Consider the following 10,115-nt stretch of genomic DNA (forward strand, 5'->3'; position numbering starts at 1 on the left):
CCGAAGGTAAAATGGTGGTTCTCGGGGGCTGAGAGAGGAGGGAATGGGAAGTTACTGTTTAACAGGTGCAGTTTCAGTTTCACAAGATGAGAAAAGTCCTGGAGATGGATGCTGGTGATGGCTGTGCAACAGTGCGAATGTATTTACCACCATTGCAGATGGTTAAAATGGTAACATATTATGTATATTTTACCACAACTAAAAGTTTTTAAAAATAAAAAACCGATACTACCAGGAAAAACCAGTATCATTTACAACAGCATAAAAATAGGTACTATTTAAGGATATGTTCAATAAAAGATGGAAAAGACTGATATACCAAAAACTACAAAACACTGCTGAGAGACAGTAAACAAAGCCTAGATAAATACAGAGATACACACTGTTCATGGTCAGAAGGCTCAATATTGCTAACCCATCGATTCTCCCCAAATTGATGATACTCCCAATCAAAATCCCAGCAGGCTTTTTCGTAGAAATTGACAAACTAATTCTAAAATGTATATGGAAGTACAAAGAACCCAGAATAGCTAAAGCAATTTTGAAAAGACAAAACCAAGTTTGAGATCTTATCCTGATTTCAAGACTTACTATAGTTTATAAACCCACAGTAATCAAAATAGTGTGATACTGGGATAAAGATAGACAAATAGATCAATGGAACAAAACGGAATCCAGAATTAGACACACACAAACAACTGATTTTTTTTGTTTTTCTTTTTGAGATGGAGTCTCACACTGTCGCCCGGGCTGGAGTGCAGTGGCGCAACCTCGGCTCACTGCAACCTCCGCCTCCCGGGTTCATGCGATTCTCCCGACTCAGCCTCCCAAGCAGCTGGGATTACAGGTGCCCGCCACACCTGGCTAACTTTTTGTATTTTTAGTAGAGACAGGGTTCCACTATGTTCACCAGATTGGCCTTGAACTCCTGACCTCTTGATCTGCCCACCTCAGCCTCCCAAAGCGCTGGGATTAGAGGCGTGAGCCACCGTGCCCCGCCAGCAATTGATTTTTGACAAAGATTCAAAGGCAATTCAGTAGAGAGATACATCTTTTTAATAACTTGTGCTACTAGATCAATTAGATCTCTACATGCAAAAAAACGGGACATTGATTCATACCTTGCACCACATACAAAAATTAACCCCAAGTGAATCCTAGATCTCAATGTAAAGCCCCAAACTATAAAATGTCTACAACAAAACACAGGGCAAAACTGTTGGGACATTGGGTCAGGCAAAGATTTCTTGGACATGACATCAAAAATGCAATACACAAAGTAACAAATTAGTAAATTAATCAAAATTTAAAACTTCTCTTCAAAAACACACCATTTTGCACTACTGATCGTGAGAATTTTTTTAGAAGACATTGTTAAGGGATCAAAATACAAAGCCACATGCTGGAAGAAAAGATTTGTAAATCACATGCCTGATAAAAGTCTTATATCCACAATATATCAAGAACTCTTCAGAACTCAACATGAAAAAACCCCACATAATTAAAAGTGGGCAAACAATCTGAACAGACACGTCACCGAAGACATACATATGGTAAATGAGCACAGAAGATGCCCAACAACATGAGTCATTAAGGAAATACAAATTAAAATCATAATGAGATACTACAGATATGAGAATGTCTAAAATTAGAGACTGACCACATCGAGATGTGGACATATCAAAGACGTGGACAAACCAGAACTCTGATACACAGTGGGTGAGTACATAAAATGTACAACCACTTTGGAAAACAATCTGGCAGTTTCTTAAAAGTTAAATGTATACCTACCACATGACCCAGCCATTCCAGTCCTAGGATTTACTTCAGATAAATAAAAGCACACATCCACACAAAGACTAACAAACACGTTCACAGCAGCTTTCTCGGAAAACCCATCAACAGGTTAATGGATAAACAGACTTTGGCACACGTCTGCAATGACTGTTGATAGGTACAGCCACTGGACAAACTCCAAAATACTTCTGTTGAATGAAAGACGCGATTCTGTTTACAGTAAATGCTGCAAACTCAGATACAGTGACAGAAAGTAGACCAGCCTGTTACCTGGGGTAGGGGATGGCAGAGGAGCGGGGAATGGAGGGGTTCCACAAGAAAACTTTTGGGGACAGGGGAATAAGGGGGATGTTCACTATCTCGAGGGTGGGGGTGGTTTCACAGGTATATACATAGGCCACAACTTATTAAGTTGTATGTTTTAAATATGCTCAGTTTACCATACGTCATTATATCTCAATGAAACTGTTATTTAAAACAAACAAACAAAAAGAAACTGCATCTTCTAGACGAAGCACAAGGTGGGGCCTAATCTCGGGCTCAGGGGCCAGAGGGAACAGTCTGCACTTCCTCCCCGATGTCTGCCGGGGCTCCGGGGAGGTGGGCACCAGGCTCCAAAGGGCCTGAGGTTTCTTCACTCACGACACTGCAGGGGAAGCCCTGGCCCACTGCAGACACCAGGAAACTGAAACCTAAAGACATTATGTTGCCCAAGGAAGTTACACAGCTCGTAAGCGATGTAACCAGACCAAAAGCAATCTGTGTGATGCCAAGGCCTTTCTCCCATTCATCTACCACAAGTTCAAAAACGCCGACCTAAGTAGGTGAAGACTGCGTGTATGTGTTTAAAACAGTTCTCTCCACTGAAGCCAGACAGTGACAGCCACTCTGGCCATTCCAGAAGCGTCAGGCACCGTGGGCACAGCAGCTGAACTTCCGGTGCATGAGTGTTTGGGTGGCAGCGCGACAGGCATGGGACGAAGCTGACAGGCGGGTTTGAGTTTGTATGAGGAGCAGGCTAACCGGCTCCTCCAGCAGCTGCTACCTCCAGCACCACTCCCTCTGCCCCCACAGGAGAGCACCCAGTCTGGTTCGGGACAGGGGCCTGGGACCATCTGACTCAGAGCCACACCTCGGGCTGGGGCAGAGAGGGGTCCTCTAGCTCAGGCCCTGGGCAAGCAGCAACCCGGCACCCATCTCCACCCAGGGGCAGGGGAAGCAAGAACCTGACAGTGCCAGGTAAGAGGCGAACAGCTCTAGGAGAGTAAGGCCCACAAGCAGCCCGCCAAGCCCCCCCGGGGGCACGAGGCCACGAGGGAGTCAACAAGCCAAATACAGCCCCCACCCTTGGCCCCTACAAGCCCTACCTCTAGACTGCGCTAGGAGCTCCCGTCCTGACAGGTGCAGAGCCCATGATACCACAGCGGCCCATCTGCAAACCTCCCCAGGGTGGGGCCACAGAGGCAGCCCAGAGCCCTGGGGTGCAGGTGCACCCTCCTCTCCCGCCCCTCTCACGCTGGGGTCGTGAAGTCCCACTCAGAGATGGGAGGGCTCACCAGTTGCTCTCCCTCCTTCCGCCCACTAATCATCCTTGGCTCTGGGCCCTCAGGGTAAATCAGCTGTGACAGGATGGCGTGGCAGGAGCGGGTCAGGCTCGTGCCGTACCCAAGCCACTAGCTATCACACTCACATCTCAGCTCACGTGACCAACAGGGCTACAAGATAAGGTTCTGTTAATCCCACGCTGCCCTCTTCCCTTCTGTGGAACGTGTTTTGAGGATTCGTGTGTTGACTGCACCATGCAGAGCATATGGCATGGAGGCACCCCTACTGCCATCGGAGGGCAGGTGGAGGGGTGACCGTCCTGCAGCTCCTCCCTGGGGCTACCCCTCTCTTCCCTCTGCACAGACCTGGCAGCCACCCAGACGTCCGCCTGCTGCCTAGACTCCAAGATGCCCTATCACTCCAATTACCATACACAGTACTGGGAGGAGAGAGGTCCTGCCTTGCAGCTGAAAACTGCACTGCTTCCTCCCTCCAGGGATGAAAAGGCCGAGAGAACGAGGGCAGTGTGGAGACTACCCTCTCGCCAGGGACCTGCAGCCTCTCGCTTCCAAGCACACCAACTCCAGCTAACAGGACTGGGCTTCCTTACCTGCTGCCTTCCGCTGCCTCCCCGCAGACACAGCTTCAGCGACGCCCAGGCTGAGATAGAAGAGGTTCCCGCGGGCCGCGGCCTGCCCTCAGGCAGTAGCTCCCAGAGCTCACCGGTTCCCCGCAGTCTTCTGCGCCCGACTCCCCACGCCCCTACATCCTGCGTTCCCTTCAGCCCCGGAGGGACGGTGGGGCCCGGGCGGCGGCCTGCCAGTCACCACCTCCTCCTCCGCCGGCGCCTCCGGGGCCTGAGCCCCTCGCCAGGTCCCTCTCCCTCCTGGGGCTCCTTCCCGTTCAGGTAGGTTTCCTGGACAGCCCGCACCACCTGTCCCTCCTGCACCCCGGGCAGCCAATTCGCCTCTTGCACCCCCAGGCGCCCCTCCCCCGCAGGCCCCCGGGGCCCCACCGGCCGGGCCCTCCCCACCAGCTCGGGGCGGCTTCGGGGCGCCGGGGCCGCTCCCAGGACCACCGCCTCCCGCCCGACGCTCTCCCACGGCCGCTCCCCCAGTTCACCGGAACTTTCTGGCCCCTCCCTGCGCTCGCGGGGGCCTTCCCCGGACTCGGACGCCGGCTCGGGCTGCTGCAGCAGCCTCCGCGGGCTCCCCTCCCCGCGCTCCTGCACCCCCCGGGCCTCGCCGCGCTCCTGCACTGCGGGGCTGCCTCCCCCTTCTCCTGGTGCTGCCCGCGGGGCCCCAGCCCCTCCTCCTGCGCCACAGGCCAGCCCGCCGAGCCAGTCCACCGCAGCGGGCGCCCCCACTCCGCGCCGTCCGGCGGCCCCCACACCACCCCCCGGCTGGGCTCGTGGCCGCGGCCGCCGCGCTCCTGCAGCCCCGGGCCCACCCCGCCCTCCTCCTGCACCGCCGGGCCCACCCCGCCCGCTCCTCCACGCCGTGCTTCAGCCCGCGGAGCTGCTGCGGGCCCCAGCTGAGAACCCCTACGCGCTGCGGTTGCTGCTCCGGCAGCGCAGGGCTCAGCCCGCTGCGCTCCTCCTGCGCGCCCCGCCGGGGGCCCCCGACCGGCTCGGCCCAGCGCACTCGCTTGCCCCCCAGAGGCCGCGCGCTCCCACCCCTCCAGATGGTGCTGCCCTCGGCGCCCGCTCACACCGCCCGCCCGCCCCGGCCCTCCCCCTCCCCTCCCGCCCCGGGCCGCCCCCGAGTCCCGCGCCCGCCTCCCCGCCCTCGCCTCCGGGCGTCAACGTCGGCCCGCCGGGCCCCCGCCCCGCGCCGGCCCCCGCAGGTGAGCGCCCGCCCGCTGTCCCTCCTGCCGAGCGCTCCGAACCCGCCTGCGCCTGCGCCTGCGTCGCCCCGGGTTGGGAGGCGGGGGGTCGGCCCGCCCTCTTAAAGGGCCCGGCTCATCGCTCCTGCCCCCGCTCCTCCCCCAGCCTCCGGGGCCCTACCCCGCTTTCCCCCACTCCCCCAGGCCCGGCCTGCGCCGTCCTGCGGTGCCCAGGAACGGTGGCGCCCAGGGTGAAGAAGTAACCGCCGAGTCGAGGGGCGCCGTGGAGGAGCGCCGGAACGAGTCTCTCATGCCGAGTAGCTACCGTTGCACTGTGCGAGTGTAAAAGTCACTTCCACCCGGTCTCAGTTGCTTCAACCTCAGTTGAAGTGAGGAGGTTGGACTGGAAGGTTTCTGGGGTCACGCCAGTGAGGCTGGGGTTCTAGTCCTAATCTCACCGTGGCACCCCAAAGGCCCAGAAACTCGGACCATCACCTCTCTTTCCCCGGGGCCAACGGAGGACTCCTGAAGGAGGGAGGGTTTGTCTCAGGCCTGACAATTCCTGATGAGGACTTGGGCAGAAACAGCCCCAGACAAGCGGACCTTCATCATTCCTGCACTTGAGCCGTCTCCTCCCTGCCCCACCCCCCGCCCCACCCCAGAGGGAGAAAACCCAGCGCTCTGATTCCCAGCGGCGGGGCATCCTGCAGGCCCAGTCCCAGCCCACAGACCCATGTCCCAGCCCAAACGGAGTGGGCAGCGGGCGCTTGGAGCCCAAGGACTCAGGGCCACTCAGCCCTTGTTACTGTCCCTCACCTAGAAAATGGGCGTAATAACAAAACAATTCGCGGTAGATGGCAAGATCTACGTACTGCGTAGGGCTGGTCTCTCTGCACTCACACTGTCCAGCAGTGGGTCCCGGGGCCTTGGCCAGAGCGCAGTAGGGCAATGAGAAAGGGGTGGCTTCCGGAAACCTACACGAGGCCCAGTCTGGGTGGGTTTGGGTGGCGGTGCCTTGCCTGCGAGGTGGGCGGGGCAACTTTCTACTAAATTGTCTAACACTGCAAGTAATGGCAGCCCTTACCCAGGGAGCCAGGAGGCTGGGCCAGGAACACCCCCCTTTCGCCCGGCTTCAGGGAAGAAAGTGGGGAAGACAACAGATTTGGGAGAAGGAAACAGGAGGTTTTCTCCCAGTCTCCCTCACGCTGCCTCAGTCATGGCCATTGCTAAGACTCACAGAGCCCAACTGTGCAAGGCCCTGCACTTCGCATTCTTCTCATCCAACCCCACAACAACCCAAGGAGACACATAATATCCCCATTTTACACGTGGCAGAACTGAAGTTCTACATGGCCAAGCGACTTGTTCAGCGCCATACAGCTGGTAGTACTGAAGCCAGGATTCAAATCCAGTTTTCCCACTCTAAAGTCTAAGGCACAGACTGAATGTGGTGACTCATGCCTGTAATCACAGCACTTTGGAGGCTGAGAGGGCAAATCATTTGAGCTCCCAAGTTCAGGACCAGCCTGGGCAACATGGCAAAACCCTGTCTCTACAAAAAAAAAAAAAACACAAAAATTAGCAGAGCATGGTGGCACGCACCTGTAATCCCAGCTATTCGGGAGGCCGAAGTGGGAGGATCGCTTAAGCCTGGGAGGTGGAGGTTGCACTGAGTAGAGATACACCACTGCACTCCTGCCTGGGCAATAGAGCCAGACCTTGTCTCAAAAAAAAAAAAAAAAAAAAAAATCTGAGGTACAAAAAAGCAACACCAAATCCAGGGGCCCTGCTTCAGGAAGCATCAGGACTAACTAGATTTTATTGGTCAATAGATGCAAACAACTGATTTAGAGCAAACTTCCCCTCCAGTAAATCAAGCTCCAAATCAAACAAAGCTAGGGGTCAAAGCGCCTCCATCCTGGTTGGTCCTGCTCCTAGGGCTGCCCAGCCCCCCATTTCCCCAGCCCCCCATCTCTCTAGTTTCTCTCAAGAAGCCAGCACCACTCCCTGTATGCACCTCTAGTGTAGGGTTATCTGGAGCTTTAGGTTCAAAGGAAAGAGTGAGGTCTGCTGCTCCCTTCCTCCCTCCTACCCTGTTCCTCACCAACTCCTGGACGGTCCCCACCATGGGGTTGAGAACTGGGGCTATGCTGGGATGTGTCCGTGACACTGATCGTGGTGGCCAGAGAGACACCGAGGGAGACTGCTCTGCCACCAGAGAGCTGACATGAGGAAGGAGCCCCAGACTAAAAACAGTGAGTCTCAGGAGACTTGGGAGGTGGCCGCAGGGATAACCCAACCCTCCAATTAACGTGCCTGAGCCAGTCTCCTCCTACGTCTGGAACTTTAGGAGAGCTGCCCACAGCAGAATGACTCGGCAAGGAGAAGGGCTTGTCGGGTCTAGCTGGGAGCGGAGGTGGGCCAGGCTGCCAGAGGGAGGCTCTGGGTGGTGCCCTTAAGAGTCTCCGTCATGAGCTGTTTTGCACTGTGAGGTAAGCAAGAGGGCAAGGAAGGCCATTGCTGGGGAATGGGCCACCTGGCTCACACCTGCAGGCAGCTGCTAAGCCAAGAGTGGGTGGGTGCTGCTGAGGGATTGGGCTTCTAGTTTGTTTTTATTTTTTTATCTTTTTGAGATGGAGTTTCGTGCTCGTTGCCCAGGCTGGAGTGCAGTGGTGCAATCTCAGCTCACTGCAACCTCTGCCTCCCGGGTTCAAGCGATTCTCCTGCCTTTGCCTCCCTAATAGTTGGGATTACAGACACCCGCCACCACGCCCAGCTAATTTTTTGTATTTTTAGTAGAGACAGGGTTTCGTCATGTTAGCCAGGCTGGTTTTGAACTCCGGGCCTCAAGCAATCCACTCATCTCAGCCTCCCAAAGTGCTAGGATTACAGGCGTGAGCCACTGCGTACACCTTGTTTTTAAATAAAGCAGTTTTTAAAACTACTGTTGCAACCTTTTAGAGGGAGGTAAACTGAATATGGTTGATTTTGAATGACTATTTTTTTGTTTTATGAAAGAGGATAATAATAGAATAGAAAATATGAGAATGTTTGGCCGGGCGCGGTGGCTCACACCTGTAATCCCAGCACTTTGGGAGGCCGAGGCAGGTGGATCACCTGAGGTCAAGAGTTAGAGACCAGCCTGACCAACATGGTGAAACCCCGTCTTTACTAAAAATACAAAATTAGCCGGGCATGGTGGTGCACGCCTGTAATCCCAGCTACTCGGGAGGCTGAGACAGGACAATCGCTTGAACCTGAGAGGCAGAGGTTGCAGGGAGCTGAGATCACGCCACTGCACTCCAGACTGGGCAACAGAGCAAGACTCTGTCTGTCCAAAAAAAAAAAGAAAGAAAGAAAGAAAATATCAGAATGTAATTTTTGAACTTTTTATTGACATACAGCATACCTCCAGAGAAGTGCCGAAAGCTTGCATTCTTGCAGGTAATACACCCAGCACCCAGATCAAGAAACGGAACATAATCGGCACCCAAGAACCCCACCCTAAATATGTAATTTTAAAAAAGATTTTAATAAATATCTTTTAGCACGCCCTTTATATACATGGTTTACTTTTAACTTTCTGACCCCCTTGCCCTCCTCCTAGAATAGAAACCTCCCAACAACCAGGGCTTTCTTCTAGACACAGGCAGCTAGAAAGAGGCCTGGCACAAAGCAGGTGCCAAAACTACCTGCTGAATGGATGAGAGTGCAGAGTGCACCCCAGGTGGTGAAGGCATTGTTTCTGTGGCGTTCTTGTTTCATCGTTGTAAAGTCCATTTCTTTCTGTAGGTCACAGTCAAAACATTGAGAGCCACGGCTACAACTTGAGCAAGTCAAACACGCTGTGATTCAGGCCAGGGACATGAGCATGGGTAAAGAACCCTGTACGAACTAGCTCAGGGCTTCTGGAACTGTGTGCGGCTGAATCACCGGGGCATCTTGGTGAACTGTAAATTCTGATTCAGCAAACTGGGAGGAGGGCGCTGAGATCCAGCATTTCCGTCAAGCTTCCCATGGACCACACTCTGACTATCAAGGTCTTAGATGCAGACAGTCTCAATACAGCTGCACGCAAGAATCACACGGAAAGCTTTAAAAATGCTGATGCCAGGCCAGGTGCAGTGTCTCACGCTTGTAATCCCAGCACTTCGGGAGGCCGAGGCGGGCAGATCACGAGGTCAGGAGTTCGAGACCAGCCTGGCCAACACAGTGAAACCCCGTCTCTACTAAAAATACAAAAATTAGCTGGGCATGGTGGCAGGCACCTGTAATCCCAGCTACTCGGGAGGCTGAGGCAAGAGAATCACTTGAACCTGGGAGGCAGAGCTTGCAGTGAGCCAAGATCGCTCCATTGCACTCCAGCCAGGATGACAGGGCAAGACTCCGTCTCAAAAAAAAAAAAAAAAAAAAAAAAAAGTGCTGATGCCCAAGCACCACTCTAGAACACTTAAATTGGAATCTCTTGGATGGGGGTTGGCATCTTCATTTTATTGTTTTGTTTTTGTTTTTTGGTAGAGACAGGGTCTCAAGATGTTGCCCAGGCTGGTCTCAAAGTCTTGGGCTCAAGCTATTCTCCTGCCTCAGCCTTCTCAAAGTGCTGGGATTACAGGCATAAGCCACCCCGCCCAGCCTTAGCATCTTAGTTTTTTTGTTTGTTTGTCTCTGTCACCCAGGCTGGAGTACAGTGGTGCGATCTTGGCTCACTGCAACCTCTGTCTCTCAGGTTCAAGCAATTCTTCTGTCTCAGCCTACCGAGTAGCTGGGATTACAGGCACGCGCCATCACATCACACCCGGCTAATTTTTATATTTTGAATAGAGACAGGGTTTCACCATGTTGGTCAGGCTGGTCTTGAACTCCTGACCTCAGGTGAGCCACCCGCCCTGGCGTCCCAAAGTGCTGGGATTACAGGCGTGAGCCACTGCTCCCGGCCAGCATCTTAGTTT

General features: G+C 54.0%; 1 long non-coding RNA gene across 1 annotated transcript; it reads left to right on the forward strand.

Moving 5' to 3' along the window:
- The first annotated feature begins 7,194 nt into the window (after nucleotides 1–7,194).
- On the forward strand, nucleotides 7,195–9,001 carry LOC115833989. Its single transcript, XR_004029152.1, has 2 exons — nucleotides 7,195–7,658; nucleotides 8,571–9,001. It is a non-coding gene; the product is annotated as an uncharacterized LOC115833989 (long non-coding RNA).
- Nucleotides 9,002–10,115: the final 1,114 nt, after the last annotated feature.

This window comes from Nomascus leucogenys, unplaced genomic scaffold, assembly GCF_006542625.1.
Source record: "Nomascus leucogenys isolate Asia unplaced genomic scaffold, Asia_NLE_v1 000959F_65900_qpd_obj, whole genome shotgun sequence".
Lineage (NCBI taxonomy): Eukaryota > Metazoa > Chordata > Mammalia > Primates > Hylobatidae > Nomascus > Nomascus leucogenys.